Source organism: Lithobates pipiens, unplaced genomic scaffold, assembly GCF_037356315.1.
Source record: "Lithobates pipiens isolate NorthernLeopardFrog02 unplaced genomic scaffold, aLitPip1_a1.2 Scaffold_19, whole genome shotgun sequence".
Taxonomy (NCBI): domain Eukaryota; kingdom Metazoa; phylum Chordata; class Amphibia; order Anura; family Ranidae; genus Lithobates; species Lithobates pipiens.
In genome coordinates this window covers 212893056-212919864 of record NW_027507764.1, presented here as the reverse complement: position 1 = coordinate 212919864, position 26809 = coordinate 212893056, and positions in this window count along the sequence as shown.

Genomic DNA, 26809 nt, shown 5'->3' with positions numbered 1-26809 from the left:
ACAAGGGTGCCCCCTTTCTCCTCTCCTTTTTGCCCTGGCCATCAAACTTGCATGTGCCATTTAAAATAATGCCAATATTAAAGGCTATTCCAAAGGCCTAAAAGACTTCAAATTGAGCCTATATGCCGATTATGCTTTTCTGTTTCTTTCAGACCCCTTAATTTCCCTTGCAAACCTTATCAAAGAACTAGAAACATTCCAGGATCAATGCCTATAAATATTCCACTGGTTTTAATGGCATCTTTGCAGGAGAGAGTCTCTTTTGCCTGGACATCACATTGTTTTAAATATTTTGGACATCCTCTTTACCCCATCTTATAAAACTCTTTTTCAAACCAATCATCCACCATTATTCACAAATATTAAAACACTACTAAAATTATGGTCTAACTTTCACACCTCCCTTTTGGGGAGAATAACAGCTACCAAAATGTTGATTCTACCTAAACTACTATTTTATTTTAGAACTTTTCCCATACTGATTCCTAAAAGTATGCTAGACTCCCTACAAAGAGAAATTAACAAATTCATATGGCTCAACAAAAAACGGAGGTTTATTTACTCTCTCGCGCACAGATCTCAATCCAGTGGTGGTTTTAGTCTTCCTAACTTATGGTGTTATTATTTAGCAGAAATATTTACACAGTTAGCTCAATGGTTTGCTCCTTCAAATTAAGTTGCTTGGTTACATTTTGAAGAACCATCAATTATACCATTACATCTTCAAGGTTTATTATGCCAAGTCAATTCAACCCAGAGAGATCTTTCCCTTAAATAAGGTGGTTCACTCATATCAATTGTGGCACCGTTATAAAGATACATTTGACTTGATTTCTACCCCCTCACATCCTTTATGGGAGACCCCCGCTTCCCCTCAGCCTTTAGAAATAGCAGTACTTTCTGTATATGGAAATTATGCAACCTCACTACTTTGAAATACCTATCCCTAAATAACAAGTTTCACCGTTTTCAGATTTATGTGAACTATATAATCTCCCAATTTCAGAATTACCCCATTATACTCAAACTTAAAAATTCTACCAAAAATACTTCTCTCTAACATTATATCCCCCATATTCCCAATTTGAACAAATCTGCATCACCAAGAGATAAGGGCTTGGTCTTTCCTACTTACTGCTGTTTAAATACATTTTCTCTCTCAGAAAAGTCAAAACCAATGCTGCAATGGGAAATTGACTTGGACCAATTTTTTACACTACCAGAATGGACCACTATGATCCAAAACCTACTAAAATGTACTAGCTAAAGAGAAACAGCCATAAAAATACACACCAGATGGTACCTAACTCCCTATAAAATAAACCAATTTTATTCATCGCCGGTATCCCCCACTTGTTTTAGGGGATGCCCAGATCAAGGCACTATCTTACATACCTTCTGGAACTGCAAAATTTTGAAACCCATATGGTTAAAATTAGGGCAAAAAAATTCAACTCACCCCTAAGATGTGTTTATTGTTTGCACCTATACCTAACGTACCAACATAGCATATTTGATTAATAAACACACTGTTTAACTCAATCCACTGGATGATGGCTTTTAACTGGCACTCATCAACAGTCCCTTGGTCCCAAGTATTGAGTAGAATGGAATAAAACTCTCAGAGCTTATCCACCATACAGTCTTTGTCTTTACAGTCTTTGATACCATGCATATTTTTTTTTTTAAATGGTCCCCTTGGGATATACCACTTTCCTAAATTTCACCTAATGTAGCCTAAAAATAAATATAATTTTAGAACAAAACTGTGATGTAAATTTTATAACCTTATAGGAAAAAAATCATTCTTAGATATCACCATTATTGTTCTTATGTTGTATTGCTATGTTCTTTTTTATATATACTATTCACCTCATATTAAGTACATACTTGATATATATTGGATGTACCTATGTTTCTGTTATACATTTGTACTATACTATGACCTTCTGCAATAATAAATAATGGATTGTAAAAAAAAAAAAAAAAAATTCCTTCATTGTCGATCCATTAGCATCAGTATTCTTAGAGTCACTGACAAGTGAAAAATATGCAGATCGGGAGTTCTAACCTAACTTCATTTGATTGCATGCCAGGTCAGTGTTAAAGATAAAGGCAGTAAGGCAACTAGCATTTTTGTAAAGACATACCTAGAAATGTTGCTCAATACAAATTTCCTTTAAAAAGATTCTTCCAAACATATAAGTTCAGTATCAGTCTCTAATCTTGCAATAGATATTGAAAAATTACACAAAATGCTGAAAAATGCATGTATATTATGGAAAATGTAGTGAAAATCTGCTTTTAAACTTACTTTCTGCAGGAAGGAAGTTTTCATTTCAGAGAGTGCTTTAATGTGAAAAAACAATTCCAAATACTGTTGCTAAGCTAACTCTATTGTGATGGTAATGACATGTTGCATGGGAAGCGGTGGTTTTACTTACATGAAGAGAGAAGGAGCTTTGTTATGATTGATATAGCATATGAAGGTCAAACCACATAATCACTAACTTACTCATTGGCCAACTGAGTAGAGTTGGGTTACTCAAGTTTCTAAACGTTCCTATACATTCAGAGCAAGTGGCAGTATTTCACAAATTAAATATGTTTCCTCCTGAGGGCTTCCTCTACCCGTAAATTTACTTTCTTCTTGTTTGTAATAGATTTCGGTAATCTCCTGCTGAGTCCACGGTGAAAGTATGGATTGCAGTCCTAAACAGGCCACCCATGGTATCATCCAAGTGGAAATTGAAAGTAAAGGTTGTATTATCACATCCAGCTTGCCAAATAATTTGGAATATAATGACAGATGTTTAAACGTAACAATAAAAAAAATTGATTGTTGACATTAATTCAGACTTAATGTTTAAAACATTTTTACTAAGTACATTTAATGTTTTATTCATATTGTTTAATTAGTCACAAAGTATGTCAAACAAAAAATGTTTTTTCTAGCTTTAGATTCAGTGAGGAAAGATTAGAACCTCTGATAGGTTTTTACTGCAATGTGGGGCTCCATTAGTGAGATTTACCCTCTCTTCATGCCCTGCTGACAAGGGTTTCACCAGACAGGAAATAAGAATACATCTGTGACGGGGCACAGACATAAGTAAAAAATTGTCAGGAATTCTAGCCTTCCCCTACTCTACTTAAAAAAAAAAAAAAATATATATATATATATATATATATATATATATTTATTGCTGTTTGGCAATTTCACTCTCCAACAGGGTTCCATTGATGGGTAAACACCAAGTTATAGCAGTTATTGAAAATAAGAAGATAAGCAAAGAAAAAATTAACTGCTATTACCCAGGGGCGGTCTGACAACTCATGGGGCCCCCGGGCAATAGGAGATCATGGGGCCCCCAGGCAATCAGAGATTATGGGGCCACACAGTATACACAAACACACACACACACAGTATACAATCACACAGTATACACAGACAGGTTTCTATTGGCTGAAAAGATACTGGAGAGGTGGAGCAGCTATAATCTCTGGATTTTTAGACCAAACGGATGTTCGTGAGGGGCATTTCAGAGACAGATGTAAAAAAACAACACAACTTCCGGTTTCGGCGCCACATGAGGAGGAGGTAAGCGGACATAGCTCCTGCCGCATACCCCCTATAAGTCAGCTACACAACAGCCATCCACCTCGGGGACCCATCCGACTATCTGGGGAAGACCCTGTGCCCTTGATGGACCGATTTGTAGAGCGGTCCGGACACCGATCGCTGACCGCTACGATGTCCGCGTCAGCGGACGTGGCCGAATCCTCGGCCGATATGGCGCCGGCTCACAGCCTCACAGAGCCCTCGCAGACTTGCCCTCTGCTCCCAGGCGTGGAAGCGATTCCCTCAGCCGACATAGCCCAGGCGGTTGTCACCTTACTGACGCCCACGCTGACATCCTCTATTGACTCTGCAATACAAAAGGCTATGGAGCAATACCACAGCGAATTACAGGCCCAGGCGTAGCGCCTTACACAGGCTGAAGAGCGGATCTCCCTCATGGAGGATGACACCACTGCTCAGGCTGCTGCTCTTGCTCGCCTCACACGTTCTACCAGAGACTTGTGGATTAAATTGGACGATTTTGAGAACCGAGCGAGGAGGAACAATTTGAGAATAGTGGGACTACCTGAGTCTGTCTCCACAGCACAACTAATGGACCTCTGCATGGTAACTATCCCTGCTCAACTGGGCCTTTCTACCCCGTGTGTCGTGGAACGAGCGCACCGCCTAGGCCAGCCCTCAGAACACCGCAACAAGCCTAGCGCGGTCATTGCTAGATACCTGAACTACGCGGATAAACATGCCATCCTGCAGAAGTTCCGCTCCCAATGCACCCTAACTGTTGATGGCGTTAACTTGCTTCTGTTCGCTGACTACTCAGCTGAAGTCATGAGACTGAGAAAAGAGTTTTCACCAATCTGTGCCTCCCTCTTTAAGAACCATGTCAAGTTTACTCTGGCCTATCCGGCGGTTCTTCACGTTACTTTTCCCAATGGCACCCGCCGCACTTTCAACTCACCCTCTGAAGCGGAACGCTTTCTCAACTACCCCGCAGACATGGATACCACGAATGATCCCTTGACGAAGAGTCCCTCTTCTGGTCTGGCTACCGATACTCAGGTTCCCACCGCTAACCAGCTGAGCTCTTCCAAACCACCATACAAGCGCAGTCGCTCAACCACCCAGCATCCACGTACTGAGCTCCGCTGAACTCGACCTTTCATCCCTCCTGGTTCCCTGCCTGGATATTGGTAATGTTAGGAAGTACTTCACATTGCTGGTACTGTCCGCCACTGATCTTGTTGTGCGGTCCCTCGTGGGATGCTTGCCAATGAGACTGTGCCTACACACTGCTGTTATGTTTGACGTTTCTCTTTTATTTCTTTAATGCAGGGGCATTTGCCCTTATTGTCAACCTGTTCATGATATGTTTTTTAGTTCCCGGTGATAGCCCGCCTAGTTCACCTACACGTTTAATTGTCACATTTTTGGCATGCCGTTATTGTGCTGCCCTTTTGGAACTCTGGGGTCTTCCCCCCTCTCCCACCCCCCCAGTCCTCCCCCTGGGGCACTGATTTGTATTCTCTCCCCTCTCTTACTCCCCCCCCTGCCCTTCCCCCTCCCCGAGGATCATATTTAGCTTCTCCCAGGGGGTGCGTGCACCCGCTGGGAGACTTGTGCCTTAGATACATCTCGTGTGGAAAAAGGTGAAGTGGGCTACGGCTACTTTATGGTGTATACACCAAAACTGTTATGTTTTATTACATGCTGTCTGGTTCTGTCTCCTTTTCCCCTCTCTTCTGTCTCCTGCTCCCACTTTTCTTTCTTCTCTCCCCCCCCTCTTGTACTTGGCTACCCTTAGAGGCTCCCCTATCTATGCGTATTCCCTGGTGCCTTTCCATCTATCTCAGAATTGGTTTAATGGTTTTTTTTCCACCTATTACCACCCCTACTGATCCCTATGGCTGACACCACTAGAGACCAATTTAATATAGTGTCGTGGAATGTTAAGGGCCTTCGGTCACCTACCAAACGCATGAAAGTTCTCCGTCACCTGAAGCGGTTGAAGGCTGACGTGGCGCTCCTACAAGAGACCCACTTAACCGACGGAGATCTTTCACGCCTCCGCAAACTTTGGGTTGGCGAAGTTCTGGGTTCCCCGGCCGCAGGTCGCAAGGCGGGGGTGGCTGTTCTGCTTCATAAACGCCTACAATATACCACCCGTAACGTTCGTACAGATTCATGTGGTCGTATGATCACTTTGCACCTTACCCTTGCCTCTAAAGACATTGCTATAACTAACATATATGCGCCCAACTCCCCCGATTCGTCGTTTTTCCAGGAACTGGGAGCCTGGATCTCCCAAACACCTGAGGCCCTCCACCTGATAGGTGGGGACTTCAACTCTGTTATGTGCCCTTCTGAGGATAGAACTTACCGAGACTCCCGTACACCTGCACCCTCAGCCCTCGCCAACACTGACGCCACCCCCCTTGCCCGTACGATCTCATCGCTGAACTTCACTGAAGTCTGGCGCTTGTCCCAACCTACAGAACGTGAATTCACTTTCTACTCACCCCCCCACAAGTCTTTCTCGCGTCTTGACTATGTCTTTGCGTCCCCGGCTCTCCTGCCGTTAGTGGGAGATCCCGACATCAAAGACATGGCCATCTCCGATCACTGCCCCGTAACGGTTAGTCTACTAAATGTGAAACCTCTCTCATCTTCACCCGTATGGCGCTTCCCCTCCTATCTGGCTGATAATGAAGATTTCAAACAGATGCTACTTACTAGTTGGACCGACTATGTAGAAACGAATGGTGAACACATCACCACTCCGAATCTCTTCTGGGAGGCTGGAAAAGCCTTCCTCCGAGGCAGAATCATAGCTTATGTGACAATATAAGAAACACTCAAAACAACACTATTTGCAGGCCAGCGAAAGACTTCGCTCCATGCACCTCGATCTTCTTCGCAACCGCACGCAGGCTAACATTACTGCCTGGCAGTTAGCCAAGCAGAACTTTGACCTTTGGGCGGAAAGACAGGAGCAGATTGCCTCCTCCTTTTTGACCATGCGACTTCACAAATATGGCAATAAAGCGGGCAAGCTTCTGTCCTGGCTTTGTGCGGGCTTCAAAAGGCCCACCCATATCCATGCCCTGAAACACACCGATGGATCCATTGTTACCCCCCCTAAGACGATTAACAAACTTTTGACCGACTATTACACATCCTTATACGTGGAAGACCCCATAGATCACACAGTCGCTGACCAGTTACTTTCAAGGGTGAGCTTGCCACAATTGACCGGACCACAATTAGACGCTATTAATGCTCCCATCACCCTGGATGAAATTAGGTCTACGATAAAATTGATGTCCCCTTCTAAAGCACCAGGCCCCGACGGGTACTCCGCTGAATTCTATAAACTTACCCGAGACTTTATCCCCGCTACCCTATGCAAAGTTTTCACCGCCCTCTGGGACGGTGGGTCCTACCCCCCTGCGGGTTCACAGGCCCACATTAAGTTAATCACCAAACATGGCAAAGACCCCTTACACCCAGGTTCGTATAGGCCCATTTCCCTTATAAATGTTGACGTTAAGATACTATCCAAAATTATAGCTTCACGCCTAGCCACCATTCTCCCCACTCTCCTGCACCAGGCCCAATCAGGATTTACAACTGGCAGATCGGCAACTTTGAATATTCGCAAAGCACTACTGGCATTGGAAAGAGCGAAACTATGCCCAGAACAAGATTTAGCCATCATATCCATTGACGCCGAAAAGGCTTTTGATAACATTAGTTTTGCCTGGCTATTTAAAGTGTTGCAAGCCTTTGGCTTTTCAGGCCCAGTTACGCACTTCCTATGTCAAATGTACAATGCCCCGACTGCCAGATTAGTTACTCCGGACTTTGTTTCGCCCACTATCCCTCTCACCAAAGGGAAGAGACAAGGCTGTCCCTTGTCCCCACTTTTGTTCAATCTAGCGATCGAACCCTTATCTAGACTTTTAAATTCCCCCGACGGTGTCAGCGGAATTGCGATTGGGGACCAGAACTTACAGTCTGCGCTGTTTGCAGACAACATTTTACTTTTTTTGTCCAACCCTCCGGCTGATTTTGACAAACTTCGCAACCTATTTGCGGCGTATCGCCTATGCTCAGGATTCAAAATCAATTTTGATAAGAGTGAGGTCCTTTCCTTAAATCCGCGAAAAGCCATTGCCTGGCAATCATCTTCACCCTTCGCAATGGCACGGCACCATATCACTTACCTGGGAGTGCGCATAGGTCGGGAACCCTCTTCTCTTTATACCCTCAATTACCCACCCTTGATTGCTAAGATTACGCATGAGTTAGAAGCTTGGGCAGGCCTGCCGCTATCACTCTTTGGAAGATGTCATCTTTTCAAGATGGTCTCCTTTGCGAGACTGCTCTACCCGATGCAAACCATCCCACTTCTACTTAAACACTCTGATGTACAGAGGATACACAGGGCCCTGTCCACTTTTCTCTGGGCCAACAAGAAACCTCGCATTGCCCTTCAGAAATTATGCCTTCCGAAGCCTGACTGGGGTGCAGGCCTGCCCAATCTCCGTTTTTATAATCTCTCGTGCCTATTGAGACAGGGCCTTGACTGGATAGCGGGTAAATCAAGATACTCAAATCATAACTTTGAGAAGGCGTTGGTACATCCATACATGCTTCCTGCGGTTCTCCATTCCAACATTCACGCTCTACCGGCTCATCTTAAGTCCAATATCCTTATCCGGGACACAGTGGTGGCTTGGAGGGAGATTAGGAGGCTCTTAGGACTACCTGCTCACATTTCCATTCATCTACCCATCCAAGGCAACCCTATGTTTCCACCCTCTACCATTTATTCGGCCTTTGACCACTGGGGGAAACAGGGTCTACTCAAAGTGGCCTCCCTGTACGAGCCTGGGCGTGGAACACTCAAATCCTTCCAAACCCTGTCTCAGGAATTCTCACTCCCTTCTTCCCATGTATTTCATCACTATCAACTATTGAGTTGCCTGAAAACGATAGGAGGGTTACGCCCGAATTGCTTCCGCAAGTCGCAACTGGATGCTGTGCTTCAACAAGGTGATTACTCCATCTCTACCCTCTATTCCCACCTAATCATGTACCAGGCGGACAAGTACCACACTGCCCCTTTTAAGCAATGGGCCTCTATATTCAATGACATGAACCTACCGGAAAGAATCCTGAAAGGATACAGACTTGTTTACAAACTTGTCATCTCGGAGAAATGGCGGGAAACTCAATTTAAGATCACTCATAGAGCTTACTACCCCTTCCGCACCAACACTGTGGATCCCTCGCAAGCCAAATGTCCATGGTGCTCCCTGGATCGCCCCACCCTACTGCACCGTTTATGGGACTGCACCTCAATATCGGCATTTTGGGACTCGGTCCTGGACTATATCCTGCACATCAACAAAACACCTGTACCTAAGGACCCACTGACCTGCCTGTTTAGCTGTGACCCTCCACCCCTGTCGCTGGGGTCTCCTCGTCCAGTTACCCTTACTCATTGGTCCCACATGTGCCTGTTGGCAGCTCGCAGGACTATTATGAATTGCTGGATTTCCACGACTCCACCGAGTCTAACAGGTGTTAAACAAACCCTGCTCTCGCTGTTCCACATAGAACGACTTGATGTTATCTCATCCCACTTCAACTCTACTCCCTGCTTCTTTGCCAGTAGGAGGGACTTTATCGAGCAATCCTTTAACTCGGAAGAGATCACATCCCTTGTTTACCCCTTTCGTTATACAAGCTGGTACCTACGCCACGATATTGGCAACGCACTGGGGAAACTCAAGCTGGCGTCCTCACACACCAGCTCATCTCCTTCACAGGACTCTGCTCTCTTGCTGGAGCAACTGCCACCAGGTATATTCGACCCTATCTCGACTGCACCGGATGACATGCAACCCTCTACTCATCCCTCTACATCTCCATAATCCTCCCTGGACTCATGGTTCTGCTTATACTAGTACTGTTCTCCTGTCCTACATGTAGGAGACTTGTGTTACTGTTTTTTTTGCTATTGTTTCTACTCCTAGGTAGGGGTGCTATGCCTGCCGAGAACCTTCTTTTTCACTACCCTTCCTCAACATGATTATGAGAGGGTTCTCGCCTCCCTGAGTACCTTTCCCCATCCCCCCTTCCCCCCCCCCCACCTCTCCCCCCCCCTCCCTTCTACCTCTTCTTTCTTCTCTTTTCTTTCTTCTCTTCTCCTTTTCTCTTTTTTCTCTCTGTTAACGACTAAACCGCATGATGTCGCGACCCTTCGGGTCGTCAGGATGTTGTATTCCTTTTTTTTTTTTATTTCTCTACCATTATACTGTCATACTGTTCAACTGATATGTATTGTCAATTTTTTCAATAAAAATATGTTTAAAAAAAAAAAAAAAAACCCCACAAATTATTACATACTGTCCCTGGTTTTACTGAGGCTGGCAACCCTGATGGGGCCCCCTAGTGGCATGGGGCCCTCGGGCAGTGCCAGAGTGGCCCAATGGTCATTCTGCCCCTGCTATTACCTATACGTCAAATATGTTTTTTCTAAAATTGCATACATAGATATTTATGCATAATTACTTTATGATACAATGTTCTTGAATGTTTTCTGGTTACATATGATGTACATGGCATGACTATTTCAATAGGGATGATTTAAATGTATCTAGCATAGTTTTCCATTAGAATCGAGCCAAGAGGTATGCAGACAACTCTTGGCTGCAGCATAACACTCCCTTAAAGTGTTACTGAATCGTGTAAAAAGTTTGTTTGATTCTGTCTTCTCTGATCCTCCCCTTTTCCACCATCCCCAATTTATCTGCTGATAGAACAGGGTCTAGGGGGCAAGCTGCACATGCTCAGTTTGGTGTGTATTGCTAGAGTTTTTTTTTTCTTAGGAGAGTGCATGTGATAAACGCAGGGCCAATTAGCATTCTCCAGACAGAGGGTCAGGGGTCCTGTAGCCTCATAGGACAATCAGAGCAGATGGAAAACTCCTCCTTCCAGCTTTAACCAGACACTGAAATGAAGTCACAAGACTGATCAAACTTATGATGAGAAAAGGTATTTAGCAGTTTATAAGAGAAGGAGGAGTGCAAACAAGATGGTTATTTAGCAGTGGTCTCTGGATATATAAATATAGAGCTATACAAAAAATAGAAACAATTGCAGTTTGTTCATACAAATACATGTTAATAGGAAATACATCCATAGGGCAATGTACAGCCCACAAATATAAACGCTACATAGAGAAATGGTGAGATGCAGCGTGGAGCTTGCCTACATGTTTCACGGTATACACCTCTTCCTCAGTGCTTTAGTCTCCATGTCTAATTGTATATATATATATATATATATATATATATATATATATATATCATGTGTGTATATCAGGCGCATTCAGGCTAAAGGGAGACTGAATATTAACATACAAACTTGTTAACATCCCCTCATTTATGTGGAAACCGGTTGATGTATAGTTCAAATATAGAATAAGCTCTTAGCTTGGTAAGCCATATAGGTAATGACCATGTGACAATCACTTCCAGTGATGACCAAAATCAAACACGAGAAAGCAAAGATGCTATAAACAGGTTTTCAAATTACAACCAAAAAGAAAGATGCATTACATAGATGTCCAGCAGTGTGTCTGGGTCTCCCGAGGACCTGCTCCGCCAACCTAGTTTATATTTACTAAAATAATTGCATTTACATGTTCTGTGTACTGTGGGAGACCAGATATAGTGAATGCAGGGTCCTGGGTTTAGTAACACTTTAATTCCTAAAGAACAACTTGTACTTAAAGGGCACTTGTAAGACAAATATGTAGGGTGCCATCATAGTCCTCCCAAAAAAGTATTTTTATCTTGCTGTCATGCTAAGGGCTTCCACATAAATAAAAGACTCTGGTTTCTGCATGCTTGCTATAAAAGAAGTCAGACACAGACAGGCAACTATTTTTTTCAGAAGAAGGATACTAATTACAGCTTTCATATTTCTCATGCAATAGGTACATTTCAAGCAGCTAATTTCCCTTTTTTTATAGCCTTGTCTATCTTCTCAAAAGAGGTGTTTCTGGACTGGAAGCGTTAAACAGTGATTGGTGGAAAAAATAGCTGACATCTTTAGTTTTCCTAACATTCACTCCCTAGGTGATCTTCTGGCTCTCAACATCCTTCACTTGAAAAATTGAAAAAGCCAGCTGAAAATTGTCAGCCAAACAACTCCTGTATCCAAGCAGTGGGAGAACTTTTCATCCATGCTATTTAGAGTGGATCGAGGAATCTGTTATGCCGCGTACCGAAATTTCGATCAGAATAAAATCTGACGGTCTTTCCGACGGAGTTCCGATGGAGTTCCTCTGAAACGGACTTGCCTACACATGATCACACCAAAGTCTGTTTGTTTAGAGTGCAATGATGTACAATGGAACTAGAAAAGGAAGTTCAATGGCCAGTAGCCAATAGTTGCCCTTCCGTCATTTTTGGTCTGTCGCAATAGCATACAGACGAACGGTTTTCCTGATAGGAATTGATTCCGTCTGAAAGTTTTAAAACATGTTCTATTTCTAGGTCCGTCAGAATTTTTGAAAAAAAAATTCTAAAGAAGCCCACACACGATCGGAATATTCGATGAAATGATTCTGTCAGACCTTTTCTGACAGACAGTCCGGTTGTGTGTACGCGGCATTAAATTTCTTTCGTTCAGCCCTCAGACTTAATGAAAAGAAATGTATGTGTATATGGCCAGCTTTAGAAACTAACTGAAACCTAATTGTATAATATTTGTTGTTGCGGATCTGTAAAAAGGAATTACTTTACATTCAAAGCTGATAGATATAAGTTAGCGCTGACTTGGTTTAATGCTCTTTTAAGAGCTGGTATACACTGGAATGCATGTGTTTCCATGCTGTACTGTGCATTCCTGCTCATTCTGTTTTTGACAGCCCATTTATTTCAAAGAGGTGTCAAAGGTATCAGAACATAGAAAATGTAGTGCAAGCTTGCAAGGGCAGAGTTCACATGCAGCTTGGGAAATGCACATGGAATGTACCCTTTCCCTGTACCATTTCCAGTGTGAATGGGCCTTGACTGCTTGCTAATAATATGCAAATGATTTAATGCTCATAGTCTGGACACAGGTGCACTTTAGGTTTCTGCAGTCCACCTACTTCAACATATTTAAACCATTTAATTGCATTACTCAAACTGAATTGTGCATAAACTGTAAGACATTAATCACCTGTTTTAGGCATTATTCATGATACCAAAAGCAAATATTCAATGTTATGATAAAAAATGCATATGGTTATGTGTTAAACACATTTAATGTAGTTCTATTTTTTTATGTTAAACCAAATAAGTGAAATGATGACTTATAATGCATGTTGAGTCAATTTGCTTAAACATTTACTTTGTTCTCTCTGGAGACAACTAAAAGTTTATGACATAGTCACATACAGCTGTCTGGGACCTTAGTTATTTAGCTTTCAATAATGTCACAAAGGACAAAAATATAAAAGCTACATTTTAAAATAGGAAAGATAGAGTGGTTAAAAATCATAAATATATTCTGTGTTAACATAATATTCAATATCATATAAAAAGGATAGCATGATCCTTACAGCACCCAACATGTATAAGTATATAGCACGTTACGAACAAGTACCTTCTACTAAGAAATATGACATATTATAGATGCCCCAGAAGTTTTATATGTAACTGATATCTTTATATTCTTTTTTATAGCACTTCTGTGCTTTTTTTTTGGCAAAGTTATGCTCTTGTACTATTTTTTTCAGCTTTATTTCACAGGGTCCCTTAGTATTACTATTTTATAGGGAACATTTAGAAATGATAACTGTGACTAAGCAAAAAAAGATTTATCTTTTATCAGGAATTACAGCAGTGGTGCCTAGACACTACCGTGTCTACAAAGCCATAGCTGTCTGCTACAGTGCCTTGAAAAAGTATTTATACCCCTTGACATTTTCCACATTTTGTCATGTTACAAACAAAAAAGTTAATTATTTTATTGGGATTTTATGTCATAGACCAACACAAAGGGCACATAAGGAAAATTATAAATGGTTTTCAATTTTGTTTTACAAATAAATATTTGAAAAGTATGATGTGTATTTGTATTCAGCCCCCTTTACTCTGATACCCCTAACTAAAATCTAGTGGATCCAATTGCCTTCAAAAGTCTCCTAATTAGTAAATAGAGTCCACCTGTGTGTAATTTAATATCAGTATAAATACAGCTGTTCTGTGAAGCCCTCAGATGTTTGTTAGAGAACCTTAGTGAACAAACAGCATTATGAAGGCCAAGGAACACACCAGACAGGTCAGGGATAAAGTTGCGGAGAACTTTAAAGTAGGGGTAGGTTATACAAAACAATCCCAAGCTTTTAACATCTCACAGAGCACTGTTCAATCCATCATCCAAAAATGCAAAGAGTATGGCACAACTACATACCTACCAAGACATAGCCGTCCACCTAAACTGACAGGTCGGGCAAGGAGAGCATTAATCAGAGAAGCAGCTAAGAGGCTCAAGTGGGAGAATCTGTCTTCAGTATAACTATTAGTCGTGCACTCCACAAATCTGGCCTTTATGGAAGAGTGGCAAGAAGTAAGCCATTGTTGAAAGAAAGCCATAAGAAGTTCTGTTTGCAGGTTGCGAGAAACCATGTGGGGACACAACAAACATGTGGAAGAAGGTGTTCTGGTCAGAGGAGACCAAAATTTTACTTTTTGGCATAAAAGAAAAACACTATGTGTGGCAGAAAACTAACACTGCACATCACCCTGAACACAACATCCCCATCGTCAAAACATGGTTGTGGCAGCATCATGTTGTGGGATGCTTTTCTTCAGAAGGGACAGGGAAGCTGGTCAGAGTTGATAAGAAGATGGATGGGGCAACTACAGGGCAATCTTAGAAGAAAACCTGTAATGCCGCGTGCACACAATCTGAATTTTGGACAGCAAAAGTCCAATGAGAGCTTTTCAATGGAAAATGCGACTGTGTGTATGCTCTATCAGAATTTAGCTGGCCAAAATCCTGCCAGCAAAAATTTGAGAGCATGTTCTCAATTTTTCAGACGGAAATTCCGATCGCGTGTATGCAATTCCGACGCGCAAAAACTCACGCATGCTCAGATTCAACTACGAGATGGAAGCTATTGGCTACTGGGTATTGAACTTCCTTTTTCTAGTCCCGTTGTATGTGTTGTATGTCACCGCGTTCTTGATGGTCGAAATTTGGTGTGACCGTGTGTATGCAAGACAACTTGAGGGAAATCCCGTCGGAATTCCGTCGGGAAAACCATCAGAGCTTATTCCGACCAAAATTCCGATCGTGTGTACGCAGCATTAGAGTCTGCAAAAGGCTTGAGACTGGGGTGGAAGTTCACCTTCCAGGAGGATAACGACCCTAAACGTACAGCCAGAGCTACAATGGAATGGTTTAGATCAAAGCATATTCATGTGTTAGAATGGCCCAGTTAAAGTCCAGACTCAAATCTAATTTAGGCTCTGTGGCAAGACTTGAAAATTACTGTTCACAGACACTCTCCATCCAATCTGTCAGAGCTTGAGCTGTTTTTCAAAGAAGAATGGGCAAATATGTCACTCTTTAGATGTGCAAAGCTGGAGACTTCCTCAAAAAGACTTACAGCTGTAATTGCAACAAAGGGTGGTTCTACAAAGTATTGACTCGGAAGGGGGGGGGGGGGTTGAATACAAATGCATACCACACTTTTAAGATATTTATTTGTAAATTAGCACCATTTATCATTTTCCTTCCACTTCATAATTATGTTCCACTTGGTGTTGGTCTATCACATAAAATCCCAAAAAAGAACATTACATTTTTTGTTTAACATGACAAAATGTGGAAAACTTCAAGGGGTATGAATACTTTTCAAGGCACTGTATGTGAGCTATGAAGGCTCTGTTGCCACTAAACAGTGCAGAACAAGGCATGGTGAATCAATAATGGGGAAAGAACAGCTGGAGAAACCACAGACAATGTTGGGGACTACTCATTTGCTCCCTTTGTTCATCTTTCGGCAACCTTTTCAGAGTTCCATTCTTAAGCTGACACCAGTGAGGGTGCAACTAGATCAAGAAGGTTGTTGTAGCTGGGAATAGAAGCAACATATGCAGACAAAAATATTACAGACGCCCTGTGAATTTTTGTGGCTAGAGATACTATGACATGTACTTATGAAAAATAACAGTTATCAAAATTAATCAACATTTATTTATATTTTGTTGCACTGAACCCTTCTTAATGTATTACAACTGCATGCTTGATAAGCAGAGAAATATTATAAATAGTGAATTAACTGGCTTCAATAGGCTTATACATTATATATTCCCAAAATAGAAATAAGTATTTCCTTCCGTTAGAAGCTAGTGGCTGGATAGCATGTAAAATCATTTGCGTTAATCAAGTGCCGGCTTCCATGTATACACTTGTATTATCACATTTGTTGGAGTCTTACTTGTTTCCAGACACAATATTGTGATACTGTTTCTGTTATTGCAATATCACTAGTATGTTCTAATGATCTAGATCTCATGGTGCGCAGAAGTGTTCTATTTTCACAGCTGTAAAGATTTGTGTTAATTAGTAGCATATGGACCTCTGGGAAAGATACCTTTTGCATCTGGTGATCCTTAGAGACCTGAGAATGAATGCTTAATGGCTTTCAAACCTCATATTGTAATTATCATTTCCATTTCACACTCTTCTAATTCCATTGGTAATATCTTAGTAAGGCAGCCAATGTCAGCTGTATGAAAGACATAACTCATTCCAAACCAGTGCAAAAACCTACCCTGTCCCCCGAATGTGCAATGCAGGCCCAGGTGATCATCTATAACATTACTTCTTCTTTTCTAGCCACTGACCTTTTAAAAGGGGTTGACAAATACAACTACTTCTAAGACCATTTGTAAAATAAAGAACTCAGTGATTTGGGAATTAAAGTTAACCGAGTGCTGTTTTTTTCATTAAACCTTTAAATTGTTACCAAATGTTGTGCTTACCCTGTAGGAGCCCCTGATATTTGTATTCCACCTGTGTTCTGGTGTTAGCAACCTTTTAGGCAATACTATACTCACTAATACACCAAGGCTTAAAGAATAAGAATGTGCTGAGTGTTTGGTTCAAACATGTTTCTACAGAACACTTGCAGTTCAGACGTTTGTCTGTTTGGGTTGGTAAATGTGGATGAGCGTGGCAGCTTTCATCTTTCAGGGTTTCTCTATGGACTTAGTTGGTGCTGCATTACCAACCACTGACATCACCCAGCCTATTCCACATAAGCAAAGGAGCAGAGATGGAGGGTGACATAATTGCCTAATTAAGGCCACAAAGCCCAAAAATTACTATAACCACATATGAGCAATGATGTCACACCTACCCCCACTTGTTCCCTTGTGTTGCTGTTGAGAGCTTGGGTAGTTCCATAGTTAGGTTGAATAAAGACACCAGTCCATCCAGTTCAACCTGAGTGAATGTCTACAATTGTCCCTATGCCTATACATTGCTACACCCACATTGGTCCCCATCCTCAAGGAGCCCAGGATCCAAGGTCCCCATACACATACTAGGGCCAATTTTGGACAGAAGCCAATTAACCTACCTGCATGTCTTTGGATTGTGGGAGGAAACCAGAGTACCCAGAGGAAACCCACACAGGCACAGGGAGAACATGCAAACTCCAGGCAGGTAGTGTCATGGTTGGGATTTGAACCAGTGATGTTCTTACTGCTAGGTGAGAGTGCTAACCACTACACCACTGTGCCACACTGTGGGTAGCTGTCATTCAGTGAGAGATTTCATCAGTTTTGGGGGTCGTCCAGCATCGTGATTGACTTGGATGTACATCATGGAACTTTTTTATATTGGACTTGTCAAAAACTGTCTCTGTGTTTTTAGGTACACTTTACATTTTTTTTAACTATGAACCCTTATGCCCTGTACACACAATCGGACTTTCTGATGGAAAATGTGCAATCGAATCGTGTTGTCGGAAAATCCAATCGTGTGTGGGCTCCATCTGACTTTTTCCGTCAGAATTTCCAACACACAAAATTTGAGAGCTGGATCTAAAATTTTCCAACCACAAAATCCAATCGTACAAATTCAAATTGGGGGTAGACAATTCCGATGCACAAAGTGCTACGCATGCTCAGAATAAATTACGAGATCAAATCTATTGGCTACTGGCCTCTTTATAGGCCCATCATACGTGTTCTATATCACCTCGTTCTGAACAATCAGATTTTCTGACAACTTTGTGTGACCGTGTGTATGCAAAACAAGTTTGGGGCAAAATCCGTTGGAAAAAAATCGGATTTTGTCGAGGGAATGTCCAGGCATTTCTCTTTTACATGGGTAGTGATATCTGGGTGATCTCTTATTGTTAAAAGGGGCTTCTGGATTCTGATAAGCTTCCCAACTGCAGACCCCCACAACTACCAGGTCAGGTGGTGGGAGAGGCCTTTGTCTTCATCAACATGGTGACAAGGTGCTTTGCCATGGGGTCCACCTTAAAATTCATATCAGACCTAAAGGGCACTGGAAATGGAAATTAATCTTGCTACAGCAAAAGTGACATCTACAAAGAAAACAAATGATACAGTTTAAACTGCCAACAAATTACATTGTCGGCATTCATTGTCAGCTATAAAAAAGAAATAAAAAAAGAAATAGAAAACACACAGATTCTTCTAAGGGTTCCCCAAAATACATAGCAGACCCTTAAGGGGGGTGGGTTAAAGCAAGCAGGAAAATTTAAAGATTCCTTCCTCTCCTGGGGTATCCAGAACAATAGAATAATGGTCCCCGAGGGAGACGGTGACAATCCAGAGCACAGCAATGATGACTCCAGATGAAACAGCAGGTGTCCTGGACACTGACATCTCCCTCACAAAACCATAACAAACATGTTATATTTACCTGCTTTGTGCAGTGGGTTTGCACAGAGCAGCCCTGATCCTCTGCTTCTCGGGTCCCCCAGCCGGGGCTTTGGGCCCTTCCCCCTTTCCGAGTGCCCCCATAGCAAGCAGCTTGCTGTGGGAGCACTCATGCACAGAATGCATGAAGGTAAAAAACCTTCAACCTTTACAACCACTTTAACGGCAACAGAAATTGATGTTCCTGTAGTATCCAATTTCTGCAGAAGAAGCCACAAAATAAATAATATCAAAATTATGGTACTAATGGGGAGCTTCAGATCATGGGAAGAGAGATGGAATGAGAATGTAAATTCATACACAAATTCAAAACTATTGACAATGGTCTAAATAGGGACAACATTTTATGTACCCCTATGGTTTTATTCTTCTGACCAATAAATGCCTGTTTGCCCAAGCCGTCAACTAAAAAGATAGATAATTCAAAGGGACTCAATGAGGCGACAAGTTTGAGGTGACAATATTTGTAATTCATTTATTCAATGTATATTTTAAATGGATTGTAATTTGAGGTGGGAATGATGCCTGGAATCCTTATCTATGAGCCCATTACACTGGTAACACTTTTAAACTCTGATATCTTATCTCTTACTGTAGCCATTACTACTAAAGTGTGCAAAAAATTGCTGAATTTTTAACTACTTACTTCAGCCCCGGACCATTCTGCTGGCCAAAGACCAGACCACTTTTTGCGATTCGGCACTGCGTCGCTTTAACTGACAATTGCGCGGACATGCGACGTGGCTCCCAAACAAAATTGGTGTCCTTTTTTTTCACAAATAGAGCTTTCTTTTGGTGGTATTTGATCACCCCTGCAGTTTTTATTTTTTTAGCTATAAACAACAATAGAGCGACAATTTTGAAAAAAACGCATTATTTTTTACTTTTTGTTATAATAAATATCCCCCAAAAATATATAAAAAAACATTTTTTTCCCTCAGTTTAGGCCGATACGTATTCTTCTACATATTTTTGGTAAAAAAAATCACAATAAATGATTATTGATTGGTTTGCGCAAAAGTTATAGCATTTACAATATAGGGGATAGTTTTATGGTATTTTTATTAATAATTTTTTTTTACTAGTAATGACGCCGATCAGCGATTTTTATTGTGACTGCGACATTATGGCAGACACATCGCACATTTTTGACACATTTTTGGGACCATTGTCATTTATACAGCAGTCACTGCTATACAAATGCAGTGATTCCTGTGTAAATGAGACTGGCAGTGAAGGGGTTAACCAGTGGGTGGCAGTGTAGGGGTTAAGTATTCCTAGGGGTATGTTACTAACTGTTGGGGGCTGGGCTTTCATTTAGTGAACACTAATCTCTGTTCCAAACACATGGAGCAGAGATCAGTGTCACTTGTTGCTAGGCAGAACAGGGAGATGCTGTTATCGGTCCGTTCAGCCGCCCCGTGAGACGATCACGGGTATGCTCACGGCGATCAAGTCCGCAGGACCCGCGACCGGACTCACAGGGGTTCCGACCAGCATGCGAGCGCGCCACCAGCGGCACGCTCACAATGGCAGGGTGGCATTAAAGATTGGACATACCTGTACGCCAATATGCCATTCTGCTGACGTACATCAGCGTGCGCTGGTAGGGAACTGGTTAAGGGCCAGCCACTGCAGTTGTATTGCGGCAATGTTGCTGCTTCCTGAAAATCGCTGTCATTGTACGTTGGCCAGTGCACAGCGATTTATGGGCACGCTCATGCGCCAACGGGCCAATGGGGGAGCCAATCAGCAGGTGGGGCGGACTCGATGTCCACCCACCACCATTCCCCGTAGTGACAGTATGGGGTTCTGCCTGTGTAAACAAGGCAAATCTCCATTCTGACAGGGGAGATTATACAGATCCTGCATTTCTGCTATGCAGGAAGATGAATCTGTGCTTTTCCCCAGGCAGCCCACCCCATACAGTTAGTAAACACGCTGAAGGGACACATTTAACCCCTTGATTGCCCCTGATGTTAACCCCTTCCCTGCCAGTGTCATTAGTGCAATAACATAGTGCATATTTTTAACACTGATCACTGTAATAATGCCACTGGTTCCCAAAAAAGTGTCAGAAATGTCAGTTAGGTGTCTGATCTGTCTGCCACAATGTCGCAGTCCCGCTAAAAATCACTGATCGCTGTCATTACTTCTAAAAAATAAATAAATAATAAAAATGCCAAAAATCTATCCCCTATTTTGTAGACACTTTTGCACAATCCAATCAATGAACGCTTATTTCGATTTTTTACCAGAAATGTGTAGAAGAATACATATTGGCCTTAACTGATGAAGAAATTAATTGGCTTGGTCATCAAAGGAGAAGTCCAACCTGAGCTTTTTAGGCTGGGCTTCTCCTCTGGGTCACAGGAGTGCAATTCGTTTTGCACTTCTTTGACCTGTTTTCAGCAGAGATCGGTCTGAAGTCCCCTCTCCGCTGACATCACTGCTATCAGTCGAGGCAGCGCATCATCCCGACTTCCCAAGTCTAGATCCACCAGCTGCCTTGGCTGATGGCAGTCTTTGTGTCTCAGCAAGCCGCTGAGATGGCCGCTCCCAGCACCTCAACAGCTCAGTGCTCCAACAAGCATGGAGAAGTAATGCTGACTGACAGTCAGCATTGCTCTGCTCGGTGAGGAGTGAGAACTAAGCCATCGGTGGTGTTCAGTGACACGGTTCTCAGTGCAGAGACAGCAGGGGACAGCTGCAGTATCGGTCTGATGCTGCATCCATCTAGGTAAGTATGAGTTTGCAAAAAAAGCAAAACCCATACTTCTTTTTTTAAGGGGGAAATCTCCCAGTCTTTAAGTGGTTGTAATTGGTAGTAAATTGTAGTGTTGTAATTCCTAGTAACTCTGTGTATACAAAAATGTTTCACAACCATTTTTCAGAAATGTATAATGCTTGAGGATGGGATCTGTGTTATCCTGAAAGCTTGCATCATTAATAACTCAAATTGGCAAATAAAGGGTCTCACGTAATTCCAAACTTTCTGCATTAATCAATAGCTAACATGATATAACACTACTGATCCAATGACTATTAGCACTAAAAAATCAGAACAAATATTTTTCTTTGAGCAGCAGTAAAATATTTTTAACATATTGTGGTAAAATATAATACAACAGTATTTCCAGAACCAACATTTTGGTTTAAAACGTTCACTTCGTTTTTGTTTGCTCATCATCTCTTAAAATAGTTATGTGATGTATTATGAACTCTGCCAGTCATTTCCACTTCTACAGAACTTTGAAACCAGTGCAAATATTTGGAAAAAAAAAAAAAACTTGTTTGGCAAAAGATCTTGAATATGATCCAATACAAATTATACAGAAATCAAAAAGCAAATAAAATGTATCAATGGAATGAATGGCAAATAATAAAATTTTTGCATGAAAGCAAAATATTTTGTTTCTCAACTATTTTATTCATTTTTACTTTTTAGTTACATATCTGAGGAACTTTATTAAATTCTATCCATATGTTGGGCTAGCTAAACTGCAAAAAAAAAAATGCTAGGCACTGCAAGAGGGGACATGTACCAGTGCCAACATATTTTAAAAAATACCATATAAAGAAGATAGGGTCCCGTTCACATGGAAATATGAGCAACATGGAAAAAAAAAACATTCTTTTAACTACAGGTTTGCGGGTTGTCTTAAATCTGTATGTGTTATTAAGAAACAGCATGATTTTCAGGAACAGCTTCAGCTACTGCATACTCGAGCAGTGCATATTTGGTTGTGAAAATGTTTTTTTTTTTCTCTTTTTTTATTACCTTGAATAACAGCAGCAGCGCTCCTTTTCAAGTAGTGTTTGCGGTGATACTTTATATTTCATCCAGTGCCAATAGGCCCGCTTTGACCAATGAACATAAATTGGCCAGAAGTTTGATTAGACTATCTCTGCTGCTCTTCTGAAAAACTGTCCTGCCACTGGTCAATTTCTATTAAATTGTCATTGAAAGTTAAGAGAATGTAGATGATAAAGCAGTGTAAAAAAGTGCCAGTGGCAGGTCATGTTTAACCAATTGCCATCTGGGCCATTTCTGACACTTTGTTCCTACATGTAAAAATCAAATTTTTTTTTTGCTAGAAAATTACTTAGAACCCACAAACATATTATATATATATATATATATATATATATATATATATATATATATATATATATATATATATATATATATATTTTTTTTTTTTTTTAGCAGGGACCCTATAGAATAAAATGGTGGGTGTTGCAACTTTTTATGTCACACAGTATTTGCACAGCGGTTTTTGAAATGCAATTTTTTTGGATAAAATACTTTTTCATGAATTAAAAAAAAAATAATTAAAGGGGACCTTCAGTCATTTTTTCAACTTTCCATTTATTAATTCTTATGCCCTTGTTGTTTTAACTTAGATAGTAAAACAATTTTTTTCTGCCAGTAAATACCTTATTCAGCCCACTTTCTGTTTCTTGTCTGGTCATTAGCCTAAGCTTATGACATCATGCAATGCCCTCTCTCTCACTCACGTGAGATTTTGCCAGGAAGGAAGGGGGAAGAGCCATAAGAGGGCCACTGAGAGCTGCAGGGCTGCAGACCTGGAGGTGTTCCTTTGTGTGTCTGTGTAAATCCAGGAAGTGAACAGGCAGCAGCTTCAGCTGCCCATAGTTAAAATGGTTGCAGCCAGACTCAATGGAGGGTGATTTCTGCAGCATATTTACAAAGGACAGAATCACAGTATATGAAATAATAGGCAATAATATATAAAGGATATAAAATAATATGCAAAGTGGTTGGAAGGAAGCTTCAGAATGGCAATAATGTTTTTATTATGAATTATGTGAGCACACTACAGTAAATAGATACCTAACATGTCATGCTTTAAAATTGTGCATGTCTGTGGAATGGTGGCAAATAGGGATGAGCAGAACACCCCCCAGTTCGGTTCGCACCAGAACTTTCGAACGGACCCCAAATTCGTACGAACTTTAGAACCCCATTGAAGTCTATGGGACTCGAACGTTCGAAATTAAAAGTGCTAATTTTAACGGCTAATATGCAAGATACTGTCCTAAAAAGGGTTTGGGGACCAGGCTCCTGCCCCAGGGGACATGGGTCAATGCCTAAAATGTTTTTAAAAATGGCCGTTTTGGCGGGAGCACTGATTTTAATGACGATCAAAGTGAAAAAAAGTGAAATATTCCTTTAAATATGGTGCCTGGGGGGTGTCTGTAGTATGCCTGTGAAGTGCCACATGTTTCATGTGTTTAGAACAGTCCCTGCACAAAATGACATTAAACGGAAATAACATCATTTAAAACTGCTTGCGGTTTTAATGTTATATCTGGTTCCTGCAATATGGTTGAAAATCATTGAGAAAAATGGCATGGGTAGCCCTCCCTGCCCATTAACAGCCCCTTTGGGTCTTGTACGCATATTAAGGGGAACCCCGTACCCATATTAAAAAAAGGATATGCGTGTGGCCCCCCAGGCCCTATATACTCAGAACAGCAGTATACAGGCGGTGCAAACAAGACAGGGACTGTGTAGGTTTGTTGTGTTAAGTTGAATCTGTTTGTAATTTTCAACTGGTACATTTTTAAAGTGTAGCTCCAGTCAAAAAAAACTATTTTTAAGCTTTTTGGAAAACATAGGGAAGGGTTATCACCCCTGTATAATTTGTTTTGTCGTCCATCTTTTTTCATCTCACTTGCTGTTGTCTCCTTCCGTTTGCAAGTAGGAGATGTTTGTAAGTTGGATGTTTGAAAGTAGGGGCCTGCCCTATATGCTCTGCAGAAATGGCGGAACAAGGTGTTGGTTTTGCCACAACATTGTAAGCCCTCAAAGTGACTCTTGGTGGGTGCTGGAGCACCCTGCTGTGAACGATTATATCAAGAATTGTAATTACATGCCATTGTTGAACAGTGGTAGAAAAATTTACCTTTGGTGGTTGTGGTGCTGGTGCCAGAACACTATAAGTCCTCACAGTTACTCTGGGTGGGCACAGGAACGGGCCCTCCTGTGAAATATTATATCAAGAATTGTAATTACATGTCCCTGTTCAACAGGGGAAGAAAAATTGGGCCTTAGGCACTGGTGCTGGTGCCAAGACACTGCAACCTCTCCCATATACTCTTGTTTTATTGCAGGAATTAGCCCTGCTGCAAAGCATTGCATCAAAAATTGTAATTAAACACCCCTGTTAAACAGGGGCAGAAAAATTGGGCCTTAGGCACTGGTGCTGGTGCCACCACACTGCAACCTCTCCCATATACTCTAGTTATATTGCAGGAATTAGCCCTGCTGCAAAGCATTGCATCAAAAATTGTAATTAAACGCCCCTGTTAAACAGGGGCAGAAAAATTGGGCCTTAGGCACTGGTGCTGGTGCCACCACACTGCAACCTCTCCCATATACTCTTGTTTTATTGCAGGAATTAGCCCTGCTGCAAAGCATTGCATCAAAAATTGTAATTAAACGCCCCTGTTAAACAGACCTTTCTGCAAGGCCTCCCGGAGATGTCTCATCCTCTGCTCCCTCTGCGATGGCAAGATAAGGTCGGCAACCTTACCCTTGTAACGTGGATCAAGGAGAGTGGCCAGCCAGTAATGGTCCCTCTCATCCTGCCTGTGGCCAATCATGGGTCTCCTCGCTGCTGGCGCTGTGATTGGCCAAGCATGCGGGGTCACAGTGCATGCTTGGCCAATCATGAGCCAGCAATGCACTGCGATGACGCAGTGCATTGTGGGCCGTGAGCGCCACACGAATTTGGCGCGAACGGCCCATAATGTTCGGAATTCGCCGAACGGGCGAACAGCCGATGTTCGAGTCGAACGTATGTTCGACTCAAACACGAAGCTCATCCCTAGTGGAAAACTATAGTGCTTAAAATTCACCATAGACAACACTTTAAACACCTTTACAGGTTACCAGTTTAAAGTTACATAGGAGGTCTGGTGCTAGAATTTTTGCTCTTGCTCTGATGTTCACGACAATACCTCACATGTGTGGGGCAATCACTGTTTACATGCGCATGCAGGAGTAACATAATCATTCGCATTTGCATGTAAGCATGTTAAGACGGGGGTGCTTTAAATGTATTAATTGATTTCATTTAAAAAAATAAATGACACTCTTTTTTTTGTACTCATTTAATTGCTATCACAATGGATGAACAACACCCCTTGTGACAGCATGGACCATGGCAGAGCCATGTGTGTTCTCCAAGAACAATCAGTTTAAAGAGTATCTAGCTCAGCTGTGTAAAAATTGACCAGTAGTGGGGTAGTGTTAATGAACAAGACTAGGCTGCATTGAATTAGAAGCAAATAATACAGGAAGGTGGGTCCCTACATGACTTTGGATTCTACAAATTATAAATAATTGTAAAACTGGCCAGTGGCAGGAGAATGGTATTGCTCGGGATTAGGTCAAAATGTATAAGATAAACAGGGCACAGGAAGATGTTTCAGGAGGGAAGAGACTGCAGATGGCAAAGCAATGTAAAATTGGCCAGTGACAGCACATTTTTTTTTCTTCTTGTCAAATTTGTTTATTGAATTTTAACAATTAGTATACATAAGTACATATGGTGGCAGCAAAAGAGAAGATCAAATATATGGTAATAATGTATAGTGGGTACTCCTGCGCTACTATGGACTGATAGGGTATAGGTGTAGGGTGCTGCAGACACCGTATGAGTCACACACTCCTCAATGTGAAACCAATAGTGTTAGATCAACTGCTGTCACTTGATCAATAATTAACACTTTGTTAGGAGCGCAACACCATCACTTTACAATATTGAGTTGTATTTCCAACATAAACTAAAAGTAGTTTAACTAAAACAATTTTAGCATGGATCTAACTACTCAAAAGATTGTGTCATACATTGTATAAGAGAGGATAAAACCAACTTAGACCAGGTTAATATAAGATGACCTCAGATAAAAAAAAAAAAAAATAATAATAATAATAATAATAATATAGTATAGTTTTTAAATAAAAAACAAATTAAACTAAAAAAATGTACTATTGGTATAATGATAACAAAGGAAATAAATGTTCCCCTACCAGAACTATATAAAGAGTACATTGAAAGAGGAGAGAGAGAAAGAGGGGGAAAACGTAGAAGAGATGTCATCTGAAAAGTTTTAAAAGAGATCAAAGGTAAAAACACATTTTTTTTAGCAGAGCTGGAAAGGGTAGGAACATCTTACAATGTTTTTTTTCCTGCTCTGCTTG